The sequence below is a fragment of the Hyperolius riggenbachi genome, chromosome 8 (genome assembly GCF_040937935.1).
Source record: "Hyperolius riggenbachi isolate aHypRig1 chromosome 8, aHypRig1.pri, whole genome shotgun sequence".
NCBI lineage: Eukaryota > Metazoa > Chordata > Amphibia > Anura > Hyperoliidae > Hyperolius > Hyperolius riggenbachi.
Window position 1 is genome coordinate 55,715,680 of NC_090653.1, and position 12,757 is coordinate 55,728,436.

Below are 12,757 nucleotides of genomic sequence, written 5' to 3' on the forward strand. Positions count from 1 at the left end.
TTTCTGTACTTTGCCAGCCGGTACCGTTATCGACTATTGGTTTACACAGCCAGATATGCTGTGTAAACTATCTAAACTTTAGATAAGATATATAGACACGTTACTTGTTATAGTTAGTTTTTCATCTCGGATCCACTTTAAGCAATAAACAAAATGGCTGCCTGTTTTGATATGAACTTACAAACTTTACACAGAAGAACATTTTCTAAAGCAATAGAACACTGATGAGGTTCTTTACAGTTTTTTATTTTTTAATCCCACTCACAAAAATATAAATTAAAACAAAATAAATTAAAGTGACTATACATTTTCTATTTAAAATAAGAAAGTTTCCTAGTCAGGGGCGTAACTATAAATCATGGGGTACCCCAGAAAAATGTTGATGGAGCCCCGAAAAGTTTACACCTTTTCCCTTTCTTACCCCTTGTGACCTTCACATCCTGGTCTTGCAAGGGTCATAAAACAAGTGTGGCCATCATAATCTCACACCCATAACAAGTGTAGCCCCAAAAACACCTGAACTGAAGGACGGACCCCTTTATCAGAGGGAGTGAAGTCATAGCTGGGGTCCCGTTTACAGTTCTGGGGCCCCCTGCAGTCGGAGGGGCTGCTCCACTGTGGCCACGGCCCTATTCCTAGTGGCCTCAGCAAAAAGATCCACAGTAACCAATCAGAGTGATGTTTACTGCACTCACATACTGTAGGTTAAGCAGTAAAGTCTGGTTGGTTCTTGTGAGATATTGTACACTGCATTATTTCTACAATACAAAAACAAGGAGAGAGTGCAGGAGACAAAACTATTGACTGCCCGTCTGTTCTTTAAATTCCAGATGGAAGCCATAATAATGGACAGCAGGGCCAAGGGTTTCCAAGAGAACAACAATGACGGGTTTACTGCTAGTACTGAGAAGGATGCTAAATGTCAGTTGGGGGTTTTGAAACAGGAGCTCCATTGTGTTGAAGAATATTAGCAGTCCCAGATCCATGATGCACCGGCTATAATTGTGGTGGGTTTTGTAATGTTGGTAGATCTTCCACTGTTACATGCATGGTGGTTGCCATTGCTGCTTCCTGCTGACCTGTGTAAGCACCATATGGATTACATGCATTTCCTGGGGAGAATGAGACATGCCACCTACTGCACTTGATTACCTGCAGAAGAGAAGTAAGATGTCAATATCTGAAAATTCATAATGGGCATGACAAAACCATTTAAAGTAATTCTAAAGTAAGCTCAGGCAACAGAAACTGAGTACAGTATTACACAGTATTTTAAAGTTCTTCCTTTAATACATAATATGTTTTGTTTATCAGAGCTGCACATCCTGAAACTCTACTGAAATTTACAGTGTCTGTAGGAAGTCTCTCAGTGTCAGGAGAAAGGGAGAAAGTTGTCTCCTTTGACCTTTAAAGGGAACCCGAGGTGAGAGAGATATGGAGGCTGCCATATTTATTTTCCTTTTAAACAATACCAGTTGCCTGGCACAGGGATGAGCAGAAACTACGCCAGTGCAAATTTACGCATCGTAGTTCGTAGGTGAGGTTTCAAAACTATGCTTACGAATTTACGCGTATATCGAAGTAACGCTACACGTAGCTTACGCCCACTATGCGTAGTTAACTTGTGTATTGTGTAGTGAACTACGAATGCGTTACTCGCGTCTAATTTTCCGCGTGCGATTGTATTCTTACAAATTTATGCATTGGAGTTCCTGGTATTTGCAATTAGCAGAGGAATTAATGCACAACATTTTCTGCATATGGGCATAAGCTTCCACATACAATACTCTTCGCACTATGCGTAATTGCGTATTTTAACGCGTAGTCTACGAAATGCATACGAAGCAAATATTTGATTTCGAAGCCGTAGTTTGGCGAAACATAATTGCGTAAACCTACGCGTACTTCCAGCGTACTGAAGTTGGCTGACTACGACCATCCCTGGCCTGGCCAAGTGCAAAGTGCCACATGCAAAGTGCCAAGTGCTATGTGCCACTGCCAAGTGCCAAGTGCTATGTGCCACATGTCTTGTGCCACGTGCCACTGCCAAGTGCAAAGTGCCACATGCCAAGTGCCAGGTGCCACTGCCAAGTGCCACGTCCGGTATGCTACTGGCAGACGTTAAACCTGATGCTCCTGCATTGCCCTGCTCCTGCTGCCTTTGCTGCTTCCACCACCAGGGTGCCACAGGCCACTGCTGCTGTGCTGATACCACCTATATTTAACCCAAAACACAATTGCTGCATAATTTTTTGGAGGTGTCTGGGCTGAAAACTGCCATGTCCCAGTTGTGCGGTTGGACTTCGGACACAATGTGGGCTGCACGACTGCTGTCTGGAACCTAGTCCTAATGTTAATTAACAGCCATTTTTTTGGGGGGGGGGGGGGGGGGGGATTTCAAGTCCCACATCATCAATTTGTGTTTCCCTTTTAAAAAAACATGATGCTACATGCCTCATTTACCCTCAAAAACGTTTTAAAAGCAATTTAAAGGCCACTTCCGGTTTCCCTATTCAGATATCCGAATCCGCCCGGATATCCCTGGGGTCATATATCTGATTCTATTCGGATACCCAAAAGGTCGGATCCGGATATCCGATCTGGATCTGGATATCTGGGTATCCGGATCCGGATCAATTCGGATTTTGAATAGGGGTATACTGAGAGCTTAACCCTCCTGGCGGTTTGTTAAAATCCGCCAGGGGGCAGCACAGTCGTTTAAAAAAAAAAATGTATATCATGTAGCGAGACAAGCGGCATCCCCCCAGCTCCTCCGATCGCCTCCGGCGATCGGAGACCAGGAGATCCCGTTCAAAGAATGGGATCTTCTGGAGGGCTTCCCCCATCATGGCGATGGGCGGGATGACGTCACCGATGTCCTCGACGTCGTGATGTCAAAGGGGACTCCGACCCACCCCTCAGCGCTGCCTGGCACTGCTTGACCAGGCAGCACACGGGGTCTGGGGGGGCGGCTGCGGCGCGACGGATAGCGGCGGATCGGCGGGGAGCGGCGGCGATCGGATTGCACACGCAGCTAGCAAAGTGCTAGCTGCGTGTAGCAAAGAAAATGTATGCAAATCGGCCCAGTGGGGCCTGAGCAGTGCCTTCCGACGGCATAGCCCGAGCTCAGCTTGGGGTTACCGCCAGGAAGATTAATTGCTTATATTAAGCCATTTTATTGCAGTTAAGTACACAAAAACTCTAAAGGTCCTGTGAAAGAAGGTTCAGGTAAATTTTGACAGCAAAGATTGGACAATACACTTTCTTTTGACTTGATTCCCACCATCATTTCTGCACACAAAATGCTGATCCAAATAAAGAGCAAAAATAATTTTACCCAGAAGATTGCACACAGTGCCGTGGATCCGACAACAGCAACAGCTATCCCAATGAGTAGTATGGCAAATGTTGGTAAGCCTAGTGGAGGTCCCACACCTGCATTAAAGAGACAATACATAAAGAATATTTATTGAAAAACTAAATACCCCCACATTGAAAGGATACAGATGAAAATACAGAAGAGATAACCTAAGTTTGCCAGAGACTGAATGTCTTCACGCTTTTGTGAAGTGAGGTTAAACTCCAGTGACATAACAGGGGTATATTGCTATTATTACATCAGTCAACTGCTATGTCATTATCACAACCAATGTTTCGTAACATCCTATGTTTTTTTTTTGTTTCAATACATTTTTATTGAAAAGTTTTACCATTTTACAAAGATTATGCATGAGTCAACTTTGTAACACTAAAAGAGAGAATTGAGTCGAACACTTTAACATTTAACAATTAACACATGTTGTCATAACATTTATATTATAAGCTTGTTGTTGTAGGCTTAAGGGTGTTTAGGGTTCTGCTAACAGTAGCAGGGGTTTGTTTAGGAGAGAGATAATCTCCTAATTCTTAACACAGTGAAACGCAATTTTGAAGAAGTTTGCATCTTACTGTATGCTGACAGTTAACCTATGGAGATATATTCCTTCAGGAATTACTTTATGCTGTGAGAGAAGCATAAAGATATCTGCGTATAAGAGTGTCTGAGTGTATTATTTTACTGGATATCCTAGGTAATGGGTATTAGAGGGATATCAAACCAGAGTGTAGTCACAGAGGTCCTTGTCCACTATAGCCATGACTTGGACTTGTGACTTATTGGGGTGGCCTACCAGAGGGAAGAGGGGCTGGGTATAGGAAGGGGATGGGGGAAGGGAGCAAGTTAATATTCCCTTGTTAGATGTTTGTATTGGGGTCGTTAGTTCTAGGTTATTTTAAGTTCAGTGAGGAGTGTATCAGTTTATCATAGACGTCCAGTCAAATTCCCATTTATCTGTCCACACATTTTGATTGTTTCTTAATCTGAGGAGTTTTTCCATCTTCAGATTATGATAAACTATGTTTATGACTTGGGAAGTTGATGGAGTCAGAGATTGTTTCCAGTGAGAAGTTAGTAATTGTCTAGCTGCGCAGAGAACATGCGTAGTAACTAACTGCAGATGTCTAGGGAAGATTTCTATCCCTATGTGAAATAGGGCTAGTTCAGGGGAGATTGGGTGTCTTATGCCTGTGATGTTACATAGTATCTTATCTATATTGTCCCAGAATCTTGTAATTACCGGGCAAGACCACAGTATATGGTGTAGAGTACCGATGTGTGAGCAGTTTCTCCAGCAGTAGGGGGAGTTACTGGGTGACATTTTGGATAGTATGTTAGGGGTTAGGTACCACTTGTAAATTATCTTTTTAATAGTTTCCGAGTGAGAAAGGCATTTAAAATACTTCTTGAGTATTTGGAAAGCTGACATAAATTTAGATACTTGGAGAGGGGATTGAAAATCATATTCCCAGACTTTTTGATATTTGATTAAAGGAGAGGGATTTGGTTCACTAAGGAAATTGTAGCTTAGTGAAATTCCTTTTTTCCTGTGTTTGGAGGTGTACAGTAGTTCCCGTATTGTTTTTGGTACATGATTTGGTTTATAGGGATTTTGGGAGAGTAAGTGTGCTATCTGTAGGTATTTAAAAATCTCCTCATCTGTTAGTTTGTACTTCCATTTGAGATATTCAAATGGTCTTATTTTTGGATTGGTTATGTCTTCAATTGTCCTTATACCTGCTGACACCCATGAAGATATGTTGAGATCAGGTATAGCTGCTCCTAAAGCTGTGATAGGGGTAGTCATGGGGATAAACTGGGTATCTTTGTGGTTAACATGCGAGGCAAATCTCCATGCTGTTATGGTTGCTTGAATAATTGGGTCGGATATGGGGATCAATGGAATATTGGACCTTTGTAAGGCTAAAAGGACTAGGGGGACTTTAGAATGGGCTTGTTCCTGTGATACCCAATATTTTGTTGGGGCTGACGTGATCCAGTATTGAGACATATCCATAAGTGTTGCATAGTGGTAATATAGGGGGTTTGGAAGGCCAAATCCTCCATATTTAGTAGGAGCAGTTAGAGATGAGAAGGAAAGTCTATGTTTCTTGGTTTTCCAGATGAAATCAGATACTAGTTTATTTAGGTCCTTAAAGAATTTGGAAGGTAGACTTATGGGAAGGGTTCGGAAGTAATATAAGATCTTTGGAAATACTGCCATTTTATATGCAGCGATTTTCCCTGAGATTGAGAACTTGAAAGACGCTAAATGTGTTAGATCAGATATAAGTAAGTCTGGGAAGTTAACAGAGAATACCTTTTTAATGGAAGACGGGATGGCTACACCTAGGTAGGATATGCTCTTGTTCGCCCAGGGGAATGGAAATTTGTGGGAGATTTGAGCTTGTAAGTCTTTAGGGACATTGATGCCTAAAATTGCTGACTTGTTCTCATTAACTTTGTAGAGTGATGCCTTCGAGAAGTCTTTTAGTATTTGTGAGACATGTTGTAGTGACGTGAGGGGGTCTGAGATGGATATGAGGACATCGTCCGCAAATAGGCTTATTTTAGGTGATAACTGATTTGAAGAGATACCTTGTATTTTTCTATTAGTTCTGATGTTTTCGGCTAAGGTCTCCATTACAAGGACAAAAATCAGGGGGGATAGGGGGCATCCCTGTCGTGTTCCATTGGTTATTGCAAATGTGTTAGAAATAAAACCTGAGACATTAACATTAGCAGATGGAAATTCATAAAGGGCCATTATACCATGGTGGAACTCCCCTGAGATCCCAAATTTAGTCAGAACTTCACCCAGAAAACCCCAATGGACTCTATCAAAGGCCTTCTCTGCATCTAAAGTAAGAAGCAGAGAAGGCCTCCGATCCGACTCCAAGGAATGAAGTATATTTAGAATTCTTCTGGTTCTATCTGCTGATTGTCTTCCCTTTGTGAAGCCTACTTGGTCTAAGGACAATAAATCTGGCAAGATATCAAGCAGTCTATTAGCCAATAATTTTGAATACATTTTTATGTCACAGTTGAGGAGGGAGATTGGACGGAAGTGCAATACATTTTTTCACAAAAGGCTCCTATCAAGCCGTAGCTGGTGAAATTGTGGGATTATCCCAAGCCACTTCCAGAATCCTGGTCCAGGTGTTAAGCACTATTCGGAATGTTGCTACGTGGTGTTCAAAAGACTGCCTTTTTACCCACAATTCCATAGGGAATCTTATGGCCTTGTGTTAAATTACCGCTGTAAAATGGAAATATCGACACGTTACCGAATGGTTACCGCATTATTATCGATATTTTATCGAATTCACACTGAATGCGGAAAAACCTTGATGAATACAACTAGAAATCGATAAATTTCAAATTGGTAATTTAACGAACTGGAAATAGTTATCGCAAAGACAATGATGAATCAAGGCCTAACTGTCCCTCACTGGGGCTCAAAATTTAGCCCCTACCATAGTCATATGTCTATGTATATATTGTGTAGTGCATATATCATAGTCTAGGACCAATTTATAGGGGGAAGACAATTAACTTATCTGTATGTTATTGGGATGTGGGAGGAAACCATAGTGCCCAGAGGAAACCCACAAAGACATGGAGAACATACAAACTGCTTGCAGATGTTGACCTGGCTGAGAATTGACAGTAGAAGAAAAAGTCCAATAGCTCAACCGCTGAACATTATATCAGCACCAGGGAGTCAACCAGTCAGCACCAGGATCTATCAGGGTGCATAAACAGTCATGCAAAGTAGAAAGGAAGACTGGGACTCAACCTGGATTTGTGCAAATTATAGCAAAACATTTTTTTATTAAACCATAGACATAAGAAACACAACATTTTGGCACAAGGCTGAGATTCGAACCTGGAGGTCCAGCGCTACAAGGCAAGAGCGCTAACCACTACACCACCATGCTGCCCTTTTGCATTTACACTGCTCTTCTGTATATATGCTAACCAGGTGTGTGTATTGCTTGCGGGATATGGATTACCCAAGGAAACTATGGCATGGGCAGTTCAATTTTCAACAGATGTAGCCCAATACAAACATGACTGAACTCTTAAGAATAAAAAACAACCAACAACTTTTCAGCCAACAGCCCCCCTTTGCCACCCCATTGTTTTAGATTTTAGAGGAGTTCATCCTGAACTTTATTTTTTTTTCTGTGCTTTCCTATCCAAGAGAGGAGAGTATCTTTACAGAAGATGAGGGAGGCTATGTGGATCTTCTACCTGAAGAATAAGGTACCTCAGGGACTTAACACAAGATGGGACAAAATAAGGTCTATCGAGAAATTCTTTCCCTTGTTTTGCTTGTGTTTTTCTGTTTTTTTTTTCTTTTTGATTGTTGTTTCTTTTGCTGCTCCCTCTCACACATAGATTTTACCTTTTTATCTTTTCATGTATATATATATATATATATATATATATATATATATATATATATATATATATATATATTAGCTAATGGCCTGGTGTTGCCCGGGTATGTATGTGGCTCCGCCCACTTCTTCTAATCCTAACACTCACTTACTCAATCAATTACTCAATGACCTAGTTTGTGAGCTTTGCGGTCTTCGACATCAATAATTTGCATTGACATGAAACAAATCTGATTGGCTGTGGCTCCACCCCTTTTCTGAATTTGAACCCCAGTCACCCAATGACCAACTGTACCAGGTTTGAGGCTTGCGCCAATAACAGTGCAAGATTGGCAGCAATTAAATATTCCCCTTGAAAATTAATAAGTGAATTTTGATTGGCTTTTGTAGGCTCCATCCACTTTTCTGAATATTTAACACAGTCACCCAGTGACCAACTGTGCAAGGTTTGAAAACCCTGCCATTAACAGTGTAAGAATGGATGCAGTTTACATTTGCCCAGTGAAATTTGTATTTGTTTCCACCCGCTGATGACCCGACGTTGCCCGGTATGTATTTGGCTGGTGTTGGCTGCATCCACTTTTTCTAACCTTTAACACTTGAGGACCGCAGTGTTAAACCTCCCTAAAGCCAACACCCCACCAACAGCAATCGCCGCTCCATCATCAGTCATCAGAGCGGGGATGCGCGCGCATCTTTGAAGATCAATAGTTAAATTTTGATTGGCTTTTGTTGGCTCCAACTACTTTTCTGAATATTAATCCCAGTCACCCAATGACCAACTATGCAAAGTTTGAGAACCCTGCCATTAACAGTGTAAGAATCACTGCAGTTTACAATTTCCAGTGAAATGTGGGTTTGTGTCCGCCCACTTTTTTGTTATGGGGATATAAAGTACCCTATATGGTAATCCAGGTAATGTACTATGTGTGTGCCAAATTTCATTCAAATCCGTTCAGCCATTGTTGCGTGTTCGAGTAACAAACATCCAAACATCCAAACGTTCATGTGAGAAAACACGGAAAAGCCGCCACGTGTGCTGAAAGCAAGGCGGCTGATTCTGCGTCCAACGCGGCGGTTTGCACGCGTAGGCACGTGTCTGGTAGTGTCGCAGAACGCGAAAAAGCTGCCGCATGTTCTAATAGCAAAGCGGCTGTTCCCGCGTCCAAAGTGGCTGGGTCTGTTAGTCCACATAGATGGATGGAGAGCTACGCGCGCGCGGGCCAGAAGTCAGGACCTTTATACCAGCAGGGGAAGTGTCAGCTGATCAGGACGATCAGCTGATTCCTGCTGGACGCATCATTGGCTGAGTGGCTCGAGCGGGGCAGATGCGTCCTGCAACTATATATTCTGCTTGCTTGTCAGTTGCTGGTTGTCTGCCATTGCAAATGCTTTATGTGTTAGCACACAGACCTCAGTCAGATCCCACAGTGTGTTAGAACCAGGAGGACCTGGGAGGATTCACACTGAGCTAGATTATTCTCGCATTGTATGTTATGCTTTAGACCAGTTCCAGGGTGTTGTGACTACGGACCTCACACCCAAGACTAGGATACTGTGTCAGTTCTATGTTATGCTATAGACCAGTTCCAGGGTGTTGTGAGTACGGACCTCACACCTAAGCTTAGGAAACTGTCTCTATGTTATGTCATGTATGCTAGTTCCAGGGTGCTGTAACTACTTTCCTCACACCCAAGACTAGCACTGTGTATCTTTATTACTTTAGCCCGCCACTAGGGTGTAGAGAGCCAGGATCTCTCATTCAGTAGGGCAAGTTGGTTCACTTAGCAGCAGGGCTTCCTGCAACCTAGCCTAGGCCCCTCTCCTAGAGAGCCATTGGGCTTATAGGGATTCACCCACAGTCCAGGGTGAATTCCATTTCAAGTATATGTGAATTGTCTTTATGTGTTAAACTAAGGGCTTGATTCACAAACCCGTGCTAACTGTTAGCACGGGCGTGCTGCAGTTAGCACGTGAAGTGCCGATCGCCGTTTGCATGGAAAAGTATGCGTTATCGCGTGCAAATGTCCGCGATCACGCTATTGTGGCACTTTGCGTGTGCAAAAGTCAGCAAGCAGCACTTCACGTGCTAACTGTCTAGCACGCCCGTGCTAACAGTTAGAACGGGTTGGTGAATCAAGCCCAAAAGGTTTAGTTACATACATCCAGCGATGATGGGCAGATTCGACCAAGAGACAAATTTCTCTCTGATCAAATCTGATTAGACAGAGATTTGTCAGCTGCCCATACACCTCAAGTCGATTTGCGGCCAATTTCATGCTGAAGTTGATCTGAAATCGGCCTGGTGACACCGACTCGCCGACCCAACGCCACACCCTAATGTGTAATGTCATGTGCCCTCCAGTGCACTCTACATTACCTGTCCGTGGCCACCACTTATCCTCCACTGGCTCTGGGTGCAGTCCTTCATCCATACGCACACCTTACTTGGTTGCCGGTGTATGTGCGGGTGGGTGTGTGACGTCACACACATACGCCCCTGTTACTCCGGCAACCACGTGTGGATGAAGTACTGCGCCCGGAGTGGAGGATAAGCGGTGGCCAAGGACAGGTAATGTATAGTGCACTGGGAGGAACATTACACATTGGGGTGGACAGCTTCCAGGGTTTTGTTGATATTGCTCACCATTACATCTGCACACCTGATAGAGTAAATTGGCCCTACATCTTGCAGCACGTCTGACCGATTAATGGCCCAAAATTGCTCGCATAGTCAATTGGGCATGCACTAGGTGGCCTCAATTTTCATCCGATTCCGATTATATAATCAAATAACATGGTTGATTGGCCACCAAGTCGCCTGATGTATGGCCACCTTAAAGGGGCACTATGGCGAAAAATTGTAAAATTTAAAATATGTGCAAACATAGACAAATAAGAAGTATGTCTTTTCCAGAGTAAAACGAGCCATACATTACTTTTCTCCTATGTTGCTGTCACTTACAGTAGATAGTAGAAATCTGACAGAAGCGACTAGTCCATCTCTTCATGAGGGATTCTCAGGGATTTATTTATTTTTCGAAAGCACTTAGTGAATGGCAGTTGATCTGTCCAACTCCCACAAAAATGTGTAGTGAGCAGGAAAGCTGGCCAGCATTATTGTTTAAATCATTTTTAGGGAATATCTTTATAAAGAATAAAAGCCTTGCTGAGAATCCCCTATGAAGAGATGGACTAGTCCAAAACCTGTCGATTCTGTCATATTTCTGCTTCCTACTGTAAGTGACAGCAACATAGGAGAAAAGTAATTTATGGCTCATTTTACTCTGGACAAAACGTACTTCTTATTCGTCTTATATTTGCACTTATTTTAAATTTTTAATTTTTTCGCCATAGTGCCCCTTTAAGTCTTTTCCTGAAAAAAAAGAGATCTTTAGAAAGAAAATAAATAAATAAAACTGAGCCAAATGGTCTATTGTTAGAAGCCCTCTGCCACATTGTCCACACTTACATAGCTTTGTTTAACTAAAGTGCTCAACGACAACTGATATAAACCAAACAATTATAAAAAAACAAAACAAAACAAAAAAACACAAATACATATTTTTTGTCTTTTTTTAAATAATTGTCTAGTTTATATCAGTTGGTGTAGACTACTTGAACTCTGACATAAAGCTAGTAGGGATAGTCAGTGAGAAGCAACTGATTCTAAGTTGATTCAAGATTGTGCAGGTTTTCATGTAAATGTATGCAGATTAAAAATGGACCAATCAGTCCATTGGTCCATTTTCAAAGTGCATATATGACCAACAGACTAGCCAAATTAAAAAGTGCATGACTGAACAATACCACGCATAATTCCCCTCTCCCTAACCTTCATTGGGCTGTGTGTGTGTGTGTGCGTGCGTGCGTGCGTTGACAACTTATGGGGCCCCCATAACAGTGTTTCCCACCTTTCACGTTATATTTTTACAGACTAAGATATAATAATTTATTAACAACAGTAAATTTGTTATATTGTGATATTGTACACTGACAAAAACCCCTGCGCCGTGCTATGCTATGCCAAAAAATGGGTGTGGTCACGCAACAGAATGTGGGCGTGGTCATGGGTGGGGCAAAATATACATGACCTTAGCAGTGGTGTAAAAGGTCTGCCGGGGAAGTTTGAACTCTGCCATAGTGTTTCCCCCCAAAATACATGTAATCTGACAGCATTTCACCAAAAATCCATGCAATTTGGCAGAGGTTCCTCCAAAATACAGATAATATGGCAGTCGTTCCCCCAAAATAGACATTATCTGGCAGCAGCGGTTCCCCCAAATACACATAATTTGGCAGCGGATCACCAAAAATCAGGGATGAGCAGAAACTACGCCAGTGCGAATTTACGCATCGTAGTTCGCATCTACGCATCGTAGTTCATAGGCGAAGTTTCAAACCTACGCTTACGAATTTATGCGTAGCGAAGTACCGCTACGCGTAGCTTACGCCCACTATGTGTAGTTAACATGTGTATTGCGTAGTGAACTACGAATGCGTTAACGCGTCTAATTTTCCACATGCGATTTTATGCATACAAATTTATGCATTGGAAAGGGGAATGTACGCATAGAAGGGTTCCCAGTATATATATATCGCACTACGGGTAATTGCGTATTTTTACGCGTATTCTACGAAATGCATATGAAGCGAATATTTGTTTTTGAAGCCGTACTTTGGCGAAGCGTAATTGCGTAAAACTACGCGTATTTCCAGCATAGCGAAGTTGGCTGACTACGACCATCCCTGCCAAAAATACATGTAGCAGCAGTGGATCCCCCAAAATACACAGAATCTGGAAGCAGCAGTTCCCCCAGTATACACAATCTGGCAGCGGTTCCCCAAAAATACACATAATCTGGCAGCTGTTTCTCAAAATACACTTAATCTGGCAGCAGCAGTTCCCCAAAAATAGTTAATGTGGCAGCAGTTCCCCCAAAATAGGTGCCCCCAGTATAGGTAACCAGGTCAA